Source organism: Lemur catta, chromosome 18 (assembly GCF_020740605.2).
Source record: "Lemur catta isolate mLemCat1 chromosome 18, mLemCat1.pri, whole genome shotgun sequence".
NCBI classification, from domain to species: domain Eukaryota; kingdom Metazoa; phylum Chordata; class Mammalia; order Primates; family Lemuridae; genus Lemur; species Lemur catta.
In genome coordinates, this window is record NC_059145.1 from 30,948,673 (window position 1) to 30,962,961 (window position 14,289).

Here is a 14,289-nt window from a genome sequence, read left to right on the forward strand (position 1 = left end):
TCACTGCTCTGTCGCAGCCTGTATGTCAACTCCTGCACTTCGACTGCATGAGAATGAAGACAGGGCCTTACAGCGTATTTTGGAATTCCATCCAAGATAAATCTGAATTGTGGGCCCCTTGAAAACTTCACAGGTGCCAACTCTCAAACAGAAAAATCCGAAAAGAAAGATGGGGGCATTGTTTGAAGTAGGAAAAAGAGGACAAAGATTGGTATACAGGTGAGCTTAATGGTTGCAGGTGGGTAGGCCACAAGCTGAAAAGCCTACAAAGGGGTTCATTTTGGCCCACAAAGTAAGTGCATGTGAATCGGCTTTGAGAAGGGGCTCTGGCCTTCGACTTATATGTGAGGCTGTGGCTTCCTCCCCTTGATGTTTGCTGGCCCCCACGGTGCTGAATTTGGAGGAGTGGATGCTCGAGCTAGTTGCGGTTATATGACTGAGCTCTTCTGGCTGGTCTGACTCTAAAACCCCCCAAATCCCCGACTCCTCAGCTCCACTAACGTTAATAGAGGGCCTACCTACAGGGTTCTTTGGCCTTCTTGTTATAATAATTTTCCAGGAAATTTTCTTCCCTGTACATTGTTCTGTGTAGTCATTGCCAGTGACTTGCTGGGCCAAGGAGGTAGTTAACCTTGAACTGCTTATTTTACTATTCAGAACCCTTTTCCCTCATCTGTAAAGTGCTTCTACTTCACGAGACTCTTGGGGAGTTGAATGGTTTTACCCTCATGTACACACCAGATGTAATGGCCCCTGCATGGATGTGAACTCCTTCGTTTGTCTGGGGTCAAGATTTCTATCTGGCTCATTCCTGTAGATATTCTTGGAGAACTGTCTAATTTGTTTTTCTCTTCTTATTCGCATGCTTTCCCCCCTGGACCAAGGTTGTATCTCTGCTCCAGAATTATTTTTATTCTGTGTCTGTGACCTTTCTAGAGCAGGTTCATTCTTTCTCTTGCTCCTTCCATCCATTATGACATCTTAGAAAAGCCCACCTGTTCTTTCTTCTGCAATTCTGTTTGGTGAGTTGTGCTTTGTTATTTGCTGTTTCCCTCATGCCTCTCATAATTGGCAAGTGATATTTCGGCCCATTATTCTCTTACATTAGATGTGGAAAGAGAAGAAAATAATACTGCTACCCTCACCCTAAGAAAATGTAAATTCTGTGTTGTTGCTCTCAAAAACGAGAAAGCAGGTATTTCCAATGGTCTGTTTAAATAAAAGAAGCTGTATGCAAATATGGAAACAGGCGCCACCTAAGCCTGAATCTTAATGTAGAATCATTAAAATAATGACATCCCTTCAGCCATTTCTGTGACTTGTATTGATTCTCTCAGCCCTCCTGGGCAGAAGCAGTGTGGCACAGACCTGGGTGAGGGCCAGGGCCTGAGCTTGGAGGTCACCAAGGCCTGGTTGTGAACTCCATGCCTGCCCCGGGGCAGCTGTGTAGCCTTGAACACATCACATAGCTGTCAGAGCCTCGGCATCTGTAAGCGGGGAGTAGGGGTAAGTGTGCCACTCTGTGCGCTAGGGCTGCCGTAACAAAGTACTACAACCTGGTGTCTTAAACAACACAAATTTGCTGGGTCACAGTTTGGGAGGCTGGAAGTCTGAGACGAAGGTGACAATAGAGTTGGTTCCTTCTGAGGGCTGTGAGGGAGAATCTGTTCTGTGCCTCCACCTCACTGCAGGTGGTTTGTTGCAATCTTTGGCATCGCTTGACTTGTAGACCTGTCACTCCAACCCTTGTCTTCATCCTCACACAATGGTCTTGTGCGCATGGCTGTTCTCTTCGCCCCAATTTTCCCTTTGTAGAAGGACACTAGTCATAGGGGACTAGAGCCCACTCTAGTGCTCTTCTTGTGCCTTGATTACCTCTGTGAAGACCCTATTTCCAACAAAGTTACACTCTGAGGTACAGGGGGTTAGGGCTTCAGCATGTATTTTGAGGGTATACAATACACCTCATAACACATACCCCTACGATGCAGGGTTGTTAGGATGACTAGATGAGATAATCCACAAAAATAGCTTAATACAGTGCCCGGCACATAGTAAGCCCTAGGGGAATCGGATATTATTAGTGTGGGATTTTAGCATACCCTAATTCAAACCAGAAGCTCAGCTTTCTTCCTTACAAGTCTTGGAGTTTCTCTTTGTTTGTTTGTTTTTTATTTCTCCTTTCCTCTCATTTTTTATCAATAGAAATAGAAAAGGCCAAACATAGGTCAGTTGAAACATAAAAGATTCTGCCATTTGACCCTCAGAACTCTTTCATTTCACCTCAGTGTGAGTTTATATTAGCAAAAATAGATTTGTATAAAAATACACAGGAATCTATTTCAGTCCAGTCTGTATTAATCACTCCAGAAGCTCTCTTTAGTAGCAGAATGATTTCATCTGAGGGGAAACTTTGAAACCAAAATAATTATCAGATGGCCATTTTTTAGAAAACAAGTCAAAACTAAGCCACTGTCTGAGAAAACATGTTATCGGAATCAAATAAGCTGGTGGCAGAATGTGCAGATTCCGTGTGTACTGCTATGGTATCTGAAATATAATTATCAAGCTTAAGTTAATTAGACTAATGCTCAGAAAATCTGGCCTGGCAGCTTGTGTTAAGTAATTATATATACTGATTAAAAATGTAATACGCAGTGAGCAGAGGAAAGGCAACTCCATTTGACACAGCCTGTGCACACATACAATTAAGCCACGGAGAAGAATGCACACAATGAGAAGGAACTTCGTAGAACCTGCAGGCATCAAGCTAAGTCTTCTACGGGGAGGGGTGCAGATGCCCACCTTTCCCAAAGGCAGGTGTGTGGGGGTCACTGCAGGGCCAGCTGGGAGAGAGGGTTTGGCCATGGGTTCTCACCGGTTGATGGACAACCTCAAACATACTCCAAAACACACCCCAGGATGCCAACCTGTTGTTTTGGTTTCCTCTCAAGCTTCTCCCTCAAAAGATGATTAACGGTGGGACAGCCAGAGGTCAGCTTCCTTGGTGGTTTTCCAGCCTCTGAAACACTGAAATTGTCATTAATTATGGGTCACACATAGAGTGGGATGCCAACTTCTGTGCAGGCACAAACATATCTTTCATTTGCCCTTCTGCTTGCTGTGTAGTTTTTTCCCCAGCTATTCTTGAAAGAGGGACTCTGGTGGCACAGACTAGGGGTACTCAAAGTTGAGCTCTTTACCCACATTATAAAAATTTGATTTAATATAGTTGAATTTGCAGATTGATGAAGGCTAAAAAGAAACCTTATTTTGTTCTGTAGCTCTTGTACAATGTACGTCTCTGTTCCTGCCTTAGTATTATAACATGTGGTTTAGAGAATGTAATCAGACTCTTATCTGAGGACTGAGAATGGGCATAACTGTGTCATCATTCTAAATGTCTATTATGATTGGTTTATTTGGGCAAGAAGTGTCCAGTGAGCATGTCCTGCGTGCCTAGCTTTGGTTTCGTAAGGTCATTGTTAAAGTATTAGATTGAATCATAGGACATTGATGTTTTGAAGGTCAAAGAAAGGTTGAATATTGCTAATAGGCATGGTTTTGCCTTCATGAAACCTATAATTTAGTGGGGAAGATAGATATATTAGAAAACATGTACAGTAAATGTCCTGAAATGGAAATACCTACGAGGGCCACCTAGTGCAGCTGTGGGGGATGAGGGGAAGAAATGTATTCCATGGAGAGAACACAGTATGTGCAAAGGGCTGGTGGTGAGAGACAGGGCCGGCTGTTTAAAGTATGACTCCTAACTACACGGGGTGCAAACAGAGTGCACAGGGTTGAGAGAGGAGGGTGACATGGTAAGGGCCTATTGTGCCAAGAAAGACATGTCAAGGAGCAATATCTCAGGCCAGAGCATTAGATGTTAAGGGTTAGGAGACTGAGTTGTAACTGTCCTGGGCTGTTACCTAGAATTCAATTTCTGCTTTTAAAAAAGAGAGCCCCCAATATATGCTGCTTCAGTTGTGATGCTCCAGTTCAGACACTAGATGCAGACCAGCCCTGTTATATTTCATTGAGGGTCATTTTTAGCAGAGCAACGTTGAGGCTCCTTAGTCCAAAACTGCAGAAGACTCAAGCAATTCACTTCAACTCCCTGGGTCTTTGTTCCCTTTCTGTAAGATGGATATAAGAATATTGTGTCTCTGCCTACCCCGGAGTTAAATCACATAAGATTCTGTATGCAAAAATGCTTTCATTTAGATGCCTCAATTTAGTCTCCATTGCTTAGGAAATGTTATATGAAGAGACGGGGAAAACAGGCTGAGAGAAGGGGACCCTGGGGTTCCCAACTGCCCACTAGCTGTAAGAGCACATCTCTGAGCCTTTTCTTCTTCTTCTGAAAATGGAGATGATAGCACCATGGTGTAGGTACTCTTATGAAGATTAAACGAGATCATCTCTGTACCAGCAGTATGTACCTGGCACTTAGGTATTAATGGAGCTCTACTGAATGCCAGGCAGAGAGCAGGCATTCAATAGAGCTCCATTAATAATAGCAACAGTCATATAATAACAACAACAACATAATTATATCATCATTATTGTTGGCATCTCATCTTTTGATGTTTCCACTTTCCTAGAGCATAAAGATAGATCCCCAGCATGGGACCAAGGGTACCCTTCTTTCAGCTAGCAGCAGCTCTCTATTTTTCATGGAGCCGTATTTGTTCCTCGTGATTTAGCTGCCTTTTGGCTGAAGGCTTAAGTCCTGAATCTGACTTCCCTTTTAAGTAGATGAGCTATCTCTCCATCCAAGGCCCAAATAACCATTTGCAAAGTGAAAGTACAGTTAATCCGTGGGTTGTTTTGCTTCTGGGATGCCAAAAAATCAGTTTGCCTGATTTTAAAAAAAAAATTAATTTTGGCATTTAGTAGAGACAGTCTGATAACCAGTTAGGAACACTTACAGATTTTGGACTAATAATTTGGCTACTAGGCTGCAGTCTAATGTCAATGAACTAGAGCCAGTTATTGCCAAAGTAAAAAATTCAAGAGGGAAAGTAGCAAAATAGCTTGGAAATGGATGACTTTTCTCAACTTCCTGTCCATGTTTCCCAGCCAAATAGCAATCAGCATACTGTTTATTGCCCCAGTAGTAGGCAGCAGAAATGGAGCAAGAGCTGCAAAGCCCTCAAAACACAGTCTTGGTGTGGGAATCAAAATAAACAAAGACTTAAAGAGATTATGAAACACAGAAAGCCTGTGAAATTTACATTATCACCGCAGACATGTTTATTAAGATCTAGGTGAGTGTTACTTTTGCTTCAGAAATAAGATGTAAGAGCACATTTATGGAGAGGAGAATGTTTGGATGACTGTCTCACAGACATAAAGCTCTTAAGGCAGAGCAGTTTTAATTAAGAACAGCATCCTGTGTGAAGTGCTATACCCAAAATCGTTCCTAGGGGGGATTCAGTGAAGGGATACATCAATTTCAGACATCTGGAATCCAATTAATAACTTCAGTGTTTTTACACTGCAAATACTACTATGTTGTAATTCTTACTGAGGTTCTTGGAATGGGAACTGGATTTCCATCATGAGGAAAATTGCAATCATCCTATGTTGTCATCTTACATGCTGCCCAAGAATAGTCATTTTTGTTTGGTTTTCATCATGGCCTGCTTTCCTTTAGGTATTTAAGCAGCATTGTTTAACGGCTAATAAGTAACTGCAAACCCGTCACCCAAAACAAAAGCTATGATTTTGATAATATCCTGTGATATTTGATAATAACCACATGATAGTCCCACATACCAAGCCTTTCCTCTGCCTCCCCACACTGAGTGTCCTGGCATCCTGAATCCCTTGGTCACCATGGCTTGGCTTGGCTTCTTTTTATATGGTTTTAGGCATGTCTGCGTATTTCTAAAATGCGTATAGTTTTGAATTGTTTTTTAACTTTATAAAAAAGAATTATGCTGCATATTATCTTTTTGGGAATTATTTTCTCAATAATATATTGTTGACATTTGTCCATATGGGCTGTGCCAATGTTTATTTTCCTCACTGTCTAATATTCCATTGTGTGACTATGTCACAGTTTATTCGCCTGTTCTCTGATGGGATGTTGGTCATGCCCAGGCTCTTGCTATTTTAGAGCTTCTTTGAATATTCTCATACATGTCTTATTATACATGCGCCAGAATTTCTCTTAGGCATATGCTTGGGAGTAGTATTGCTAGAGCACAGGGTATTGTGAATGTCAACTTTATGGAAGGTAATGCCAAACTGCTTTCCAAAGACATTGCTCCAATATATCTTCTCACCAGCAATACCAGAGTGATCCTGAGGGTCCAAGTCCTCTCTGGCTCACAGAATGGTCTCTCCACACAGCTTGTCCATGAAGGATCAGATTGTCCCAGTAAGTCTGAGCTCTAGGTCCTAATGAAGTTAATGTAAAAATATCACTTTCAAATGTCAATGATTTTGATATACCTGGAAACCTACCACCACTGTAGTAAGATCCTCTTCCCTTGAGCATTCAAGCCAGGGCACGAGTACCCCTTGGAAGCAGTGTGGCAGAAGAAATACAAATGTCACATGGAGGTTTAGGCTAGAGAGCTTTAAAGATCTGTATCCAACTCTGGTGCTAGGAACAGGCAGTTTTCAAATATTTGTTTCTGGACCTTTAAAGAGATACCTGAAATTATGAGAAGTTATTTAAAATCGTTTTATCTTTTGTCCTTTAAAAACCAACCCATGAAACTCCTTTAAACCCTTGAGCAGCAGGGAGGTGAGATTAATTAAAAGATTAGGACTCTTAAAAGATTTTTATGAGCTTTTCATTTATGAAGTTATAACTCCCAACAATATTTTCAGCTTTAGTAGTAATATCAAAGATACTAATTTTTTAAAAATCATGCCATATCCATCTATCTATCTGTATGTCTGTATCTCTCTGACCTCTTGAGCATTTCAGTAATACATAATTGAGAGGTTAAATGTACTGTAGGAAGCTGAGAAAGGTGAGGGTTTCTCTTTTCTAGCCTGATGCCTCAAAATAGTCATAAGCCTGGCATTGCATTCCGATTTTTCACTGTGGTAAAGTGTGTGTGTTTGCAGTTGCCTTGCATCTTTGTTGCCTATGCTGATTTCTGGATTATGGTCAATCATAGGGTATATAAAATGAACAGTTGAACCCGTAACAAGGGAATCTGAGTTTAAGTATTCTGGTTAAAAAGAAAAGAAAAGAAAAGCATTTGAAATCCCCTGTGACAAAGATCTGCTGTCATGCATGGTAGGCATAGCATTTCAGCCACTTTCAAGGCTTTATGTCTTCATTAAAGAAGGTTTTTAAATGAAATAGAGAGAGGCATTTGGAAAAGGTTGGCTCCTAATTTGTTTGTGCAACTCACAGGGGCCAGGTTCTTTGAAGGGCACTGGAACGGCTCCATCAGAAGTTAATGGATTTGTAGCGGCAGAGGGTATGTTACTTCCAATGGGTGAGCAGCAGCTTCAGAGGGTGCAGTTTTGCAACCAGAGGCAGAATGGTCGTCTTGTAAAAAGAAGGAATCGTGACCAATCCAGCAGAGTGGTGAAGACCCCTGGGAATATAGATTTTATAGTAGTCATTTTTCATCTGCCAACATGTGGGTACCAGTACCAGGCACCTGGCTGGATGGTGCTGGGGCAGCTCTTTTAGCTCTGCCAAACATATGGGGAGAGTTCAGAAAGAAGTCTGTGAGGTCAGCCTGCATCTTTGCTGTTCCGCGGTAGTCGCCACTCCTGCAAATAGCTTGCCACTCACCTGCTTTTCTGGGCAAAGCTTACTACTAGCAGGGCCTGATGTTAAGGTTAGCAAGAGGCCCAGTAAGCAAACACTGAGCCCCAAAGTGGTGTTGCCCATGTTTAGAGCCAATTCCAGATCCAGCTGTTCTGGGCTAGGCTCTCTATGTCAGGACTTCAAACGACACCTTTATCTGATTAATCTGTACCTGAGCCTAGCACAATTAATCAGTCATTCATTCCTTCTTCTCTTTTAGCCCTCGTACCTCTAGTGCTGAAGGGAAGAGAGACTTCCCACTTCTCCATCTAATCTCTTACCTTCTCTGCTTCCATCACTTGCCTTCAGCCAGTGCAGATGCCTCCTTCCTTCCTCAGGACCTTTGCACGTGCCAGTTAAGCCTTCTCGGCTTAACTGTCACCTCCTCAGTGCAATCTTCCAGGACCATCTTGTCCAGTGTAGCCTCCTGGGTTATTCTCTCTCAGGGCAGTGATAGGTTTCATGACTTGCTAGTTGCCTGCCTTCTCTTCCAGAATGTAAGCTTCCCAAGGGCTCTGAACGTTGTCCAGCTTGCTTGCCACTGCACTGTGGAATACAATGTGCCCACATATGGTAGATGTATTAATATTTATTGAATGAGTTCTGCAGAGAAACAAGCTTTAAATGCTTGGGCACCTGGATTAGGCAGTCTTCACCTAGGTCAGCTTCTCCAAATGGGTTTTTTTCTTTTGAACTCAGATGCTGCTGCCTGCAATATTGTGTCAAGAAGGATTCTGAGGCTTTGTCTCTGGTCCTGCATTGTTAGTTGCGTGCTTGCCTCCCTCTCTTGGTTGTGTGTTTGCAGTGGAGACATTCTTCCGTTTTGGGGGAGAGTTATCTTGCCTGGATTGTGCTGCCAAGGGCCCTTTAAGGTGCCTTTGAAACAAAGAACCTATATGTAGCAGCAGCAAATACGAAAGAAAATGTTCAGGAGATTCAAACGAAAGCAGAAATTGGCCGCACGCCTTTCCCACTCCTTGTTCTGAGTACCGCAGGTTGACATCGCTCTAGGATTAAAAGGGAACACTCGTGCTCAAACACCAATATCTGAAACACCAGGAGGAAAAGGCTTACAGAACATGACTGGCCAAGAAAATTGCTTTTTGAATAAATGCTTCCTTCTCTGAAGTCTGCTCCATCGCAAACCTCCCTTTCAGAAGGAGTTTCATTTCATTTCTCAGTAAGCATGTTTTTAGAAATTGGAGGCCTGAGGAAAGCAAACTGGTAGAAATCTCTGGTCCCTGTTGTGTCCCCAATTTTCTACCCACTGAAAACCCAGAAGAGCTCAGATATGATGGAGCCCGGGGCGAGGCGTTGGTGGGCAGTGATTGATTATCTCCCGAGAGCCGCGCTGAGATGCAGTTTCCCCCTCCAAGGAAGCACCCCCGCTGGACCCTTCCAGCTTGGAGGCTGATCCCTACGTGCAACTTCAGTTTTGTTTTCTGTGCTGCTTTCACACCCATGTATGTTAACCAAAGGAAAGTTCCCAAGAATTTACAAAATGGATCCAGGAGTGCACTAGGAGCCAGCAAACTGTTAAATATATGCCTAATCCAAGCAAATAGTGCTCCAATTTAGGCATGTGATATAGGTTAAGTGGTTTAAGTTCCGAGGAGACAGCCGGGTGTGGTGGTGGCTCATGCACTCTGGGAGGTGGGAGGATCACTTGAACTCAAGAGTTCGAGACCAACCTTTCCCAAAAGTGAGACCCTATCTCTACTAAAAATAGAAAAAATTAGCCCGTGTGGTGGTACATGCCTGTAGTCCCAGCTACGGGGGAGGCTGAGGCAGAAGGATTGCTTGAGCCCAGGAGTTTGAGGTTGCTGTGAGCTAGGTTGATGCCTCGGCACTCTAACCTGGGCAACAGCGGGAGACTCTGTCTCAAAAAAAAAAAAACAAGTGTTCCTAGGGCACTTGGGTGTTTAGTCTGGAAAATGGGAATGATGAACTTGGCACAGCTAATACTTTGGGAGGGAAAGTGTAATTTAGTGACATTTTTGACCAATGTGTCTTCAAAATCTAATAAAATTGTGCTCCCTTATCCACAGTTTCACTTACCTGCAGTCAACTGCAGTCTGAAAGTATTAAATGGAAAAATCCAGAAATAAGGAATTCATAAATTTTAAATTACTTGCCATTCTGAGAGTTGTGATGAAATCTCTCACTGTCCCACGCTGTCCTGCCCAGGATGTGACATCTCTCTTTGGCCAGCACAGCCATGCTGTCTGTCTATGCTACCCGACGTATGAGTCACCAGTAGCCATCTCGGTTATCGGATTGAACGTCATGGTATCAGTATCACAGCGTTGGTGTTCAAGTATCTTTATTTTACTCCATAAAACGGCACCAAAGTGCAAGCGTCGTGATGTTAGCAATTCAGAGATGCCAAAGAAAAGCTGAAAAGTGCTTCCTTTTAGTGAAGAGGTGAAGATTGTCACCAAGGAAAGAAAAAACATCCTATGATGAGGTTGCTAAGATATATGGTAAAAAGGAATCTTCTGTCTGTGAACTTGTGAATGATCCATTGCTATAATTGTTCTATTATTAGTTGTTAATCTCTTGCTGTGTCTAAATGATAAATTAAACTTAATCATAGGCACGTACCTATAGGAAAAACAGCACATAAGGGTTCGCTACTATCTGCAGTTTCAGGCATCCACCGGGGCATGAGGGGGACCTACTGTACTGGTGTCGGACACAGCAGGCAGTGAGGATACGAAGATAGATGTTACAGTGATTTGGTAATTTCTCCCATAAACATGGGAGCTAGACAAGAAGATTTGATTTTTACCAGATTAGATACTGTTGCAGGCTTATTATTTGAAGAGCAGAGGGAACTGCTGGGTGAGTGCAATGGACTTCAGGCGATTGCTGCAAGGGGATTTTTTCACCCGAAATGGCAAACCTAACTGTGAGGCGAGATCAGTCCCATCCCTTACAAACATGAGGCTCACTCGAGTACACTGAGAAGAAGATTTTAATAATGGAGTGTTCTAAGAATAAGCTAGGTGTACACTTCACCCCGTCTATGCAGTGATTCTCACATGTAGTGAATTCCAGATCAGCCACTTAGGAGCTCCTCATAGCCGAGCTCTCCAGTATCTTGTTTTTAACTATCTTGCTGTTGTGTTGCAAGAAATCTCCAAATGGTGGCTAGCCAGGAAGCAGTGTGGCACATCCAGGAGGCTCTGTCTGTGGTTATTTTTCTCAAATACACGTTCAGGATAGATCTGCTGATTGCCTTCCTGACCGGAAGTGACTCCTTTGATGTTTTAATTGAAATCTTCTCTGTGCTGAGATGTTCATAACAAGCTTTCGATAGAAAACTGCAAACTCTAATGTCCCATCAATTAAAGTGATTTTTTGATGGCAGGCGTGTACTCCAGCAAACCTGAACTGCTCACCTTGGTTTATAGCGGTTTTTATAGGGTGCTTGGGATGCTCAGAAGACCATTCATAGTACAGTTAGTTGAGTAATATCTGGTTCAAATGGTGATGCTGGCAAAGTTTCATTTGCTACTTTGGCAATCGGCTTGACAATGTGATACTTTAATGTATAATTGGATAAGCAATTGGGTTCTGCTATAGTGCAGTGGTTTGGCATAATTATTTTCCAGTGTTATGATTTTCTAGTTAATAAATACTTCGGGGGGTTACAAATTCTTAAACATCAACACTCTATACTCCTTGAAAGTGGGAAGCAGTAATTAATATAAGAGCTTATTTCAGCATTTTGGCCCCATAGGCAGCACTAAAAAAAAAAAAAAAAAAAAAAAAACTTGCTTCTAACTCAGGCAAGTTAGGCTTAAGTCAAAGCTTTGGCAACTAATCAGATGACTAATGCTCCACTGATTACCTGAATTTTTCTCCAGGAAGGGGCAAAATACTGGGCTTTGGAACCTACATAGTAAATAAAGGGACCCCAAGTTGTTATACTTTGTGTGCACATAGAGGTCTCACAATCTAGCGTTTAGTCCAAGGCTTTAGTTCACAGCATCCTTCACACAGAGAGGAAGAAGAGAGGCAGTGAACATATTTTTATACAAAGAATTATTTGAAGAACCTCAGGTTTCTAAGGAAGCAGAAGTAACAGACCATTATTTGCCTTAAAGGGGTGATTCATCAGGCCACTGAGAAGATCCAAAGTGGGTGACAATCTGCTCAACAACCAGCATATAGAGAAAGTGCACTTGGTGTCTGGCAGGATACATGCACTGCAAGCATGGTAGGGAGGTCAGCGAGCTGCTAGAGGAAGTGAGAAAACATCCAGAACCATGACATATAACTCAATGCCAATCAAAATGGTCCTGAAGGCTTCTCGGGGCCTTTAGAAAGTATATTACTGAAGAGAGGCAGAATGGATATCGGGCAGGAACAGAGTGATTTTCACAGTAGTTCAGAGCAAACTTGGCAGAGGAGGCAGGATCCGTGTGGGCTTTATAGGCAGTCACCAGGAGGAAAGCTGCCCGAGGAGGAGGCCTCTACCCTACAGTGAGGGACCAGCCACTCTCTCTCACTGACACAACACCACTTTGTGGGGCAAGTAAGCCCCCCTTCCCCATCCATGCCACCCTGATTCCCATAATTTCTTGTCTGACTGCTGCAGTAGCGTTTTCTCTCTAATTCATTCTCTAGCCAGGCCATTCTTTATGAAAAGTTATTTTAGTCCTTTTACGTCCCTGCTGCTGACCCTTTAATATCTTCTCATTAAACCAAAAATAAATGTGAAACCTCTAAGCCCTGCCCCATAGGCTCCAAATGACCTGCCATCCCCCACCCCCAGCAAGGCCTTTCTCTCACTCTTCCAGCCAGTTACTCAACCACCAAGCTTCCCAGGTCTGCACTTGCTGTTTGTTCATCTTGAACTACTCTCCCCACCCCCAGCTCTTTGCTTAACCAACTTTTTATTACTCACACCTCAACTGAAATGTCACCTCTTCAATAGGTCTTACTTTAAAACACACCCTACCCAAAGTCCTACTGTCCCTGCAAATTGCTATACTCTGTTTCTCTTCAGAGCCCTTATAATAAGAAATTATTTTGCCTCCAAAGCATCTGTCAAAAATATTCTGAAGCCTTCTAGAGTTCAGCCCAGTGGAAACTGACACACCCAAGTGCTAGAAGGCTTGTGCTCGGGCTTCACGTCCTGAGAGCTGTACTTCCCTCCCCACGGGCAGTTTCCCAGGCTGTTCATGCCCTGTTTAATGACATATTTCCACACTGTTTCATTTCATGTAGTTTTTAAGTTGACTCTTATTTTTAACTTAAATATACTTTAAAAAGAGACTTGAGATGACTTGCCATAAATGGGGCATAATCCTAAAGATAAATATAAACAAAACAATCTTATTATGTTCTACCTAGAGTCTCCATGGCTCCTCTCTTCCGTAAGAGGTCATGTTGGTGCCATGTTAAGGACAAACTAGTACCACTGAGACTTTCTTCTTGATCAGTCAGAAGGTCTGAAAGATAACTGAAAAGAGAATAACGCTTTCTCAGTAGGATCTAAAGCTGTGTGCAGCTTTGCATCTATAGCTGCAGCCCCCAACCCCTGGGCCACAGATGGTATTGGAACTGGGCCACACAGCAGAAGGTGAGTGGCAGGCCAGTGAGGGAAACTTTGTCTGTATTTACAGTTGCTCCCCATCACTAGCAGCACCACCTGAGCTCTGCCTCCCCACCCATGGAAAAATTGTCTTTCATGAAACCAGTCCCTGGTGCCAAAAAGGTTGGGGACTGCTGATTTATAGGACTACAGATGATCCTCTAGAGCACTGGGGTGTGTATCTTTACACAATGGAATGTTAAGGCTTCTCAAAGGGGCAACTAAATTTCAGATCTCAGTGACTGTGATGCATGTTAGTAGCTGCCTGGAGCCCCAAGTCAGGATTCATCAGGAAGGAGGATTGCAAGTTAGTGAAGCCAGCCGTGGGCACAAGTTGCAGAACTGGTGCACACATCATCTGTTTGCTGAAGCTGTTCTCATTGCCTAGAATAACCCTTTCCCCTAAATCCCTGTTTTTTAAAAGTCAACCCCGGACCCTCATTCCAGCAAGAGTTATTTTCTCTCTCCCCCAGCTATTCCAAGAACACTTGATGGAGCTTCAAGTCCAGTACTGAAGCCAGTCTGACTAGTATTAAATTATGTATGTGTGACTCTGTCCTGTTGAGTGGTGAAAGCTGAGGAGGCAAAGGTCTTTGGCCTTTTTCTGTCTTTCATAAAACCTAGAGCAGAGCCTGGAATATGTCATGTGCTCATTAAATGGTTGATGGTTGAATTAATAGCAATAACAGAATCAGATCTAAAAAAATTAAGGATTTAGTTCCTTATGCAATACAATTATTTTCATTTGGGGACTTTATATAAGCTCCTGTGGGAAAAGAACCATCAACCCATAAGAAATGATTTAGTTAAGCTCTCTGCTCTGTATATCGTTGAATAAAACTGATAATAATGTAGTTTATAAAAACATCCAAGTTTATATTCAGCCACTTGC

General features: G+C 42.7%; 1 long non-coding RNA gene across 1 annotated transcript; it reads right to left on the reverse strand.

Moving 5' to 3' along the window:
- Positions 1 to 1,594: 1,594 nt before the first annotated feature.
- LOC123623643 lies at positions 1,595 to 8,881 on the reverse strand. The gene is made up of 3 exons (XR_006729953.1): positions 7,386 to 8,881; positions 6,478 to 6,670; positions 1,595 to 3,030 (listed from the first exon to the last, which is right to left on the reverse strand). It is a non-coding gene; the product is annotated as an uncharacterized LOC123623643 (long non-coding RNA).
- Between the last annotated feature and the right edge of the window lie 5,408 nt (positions 8,882 to 14,289).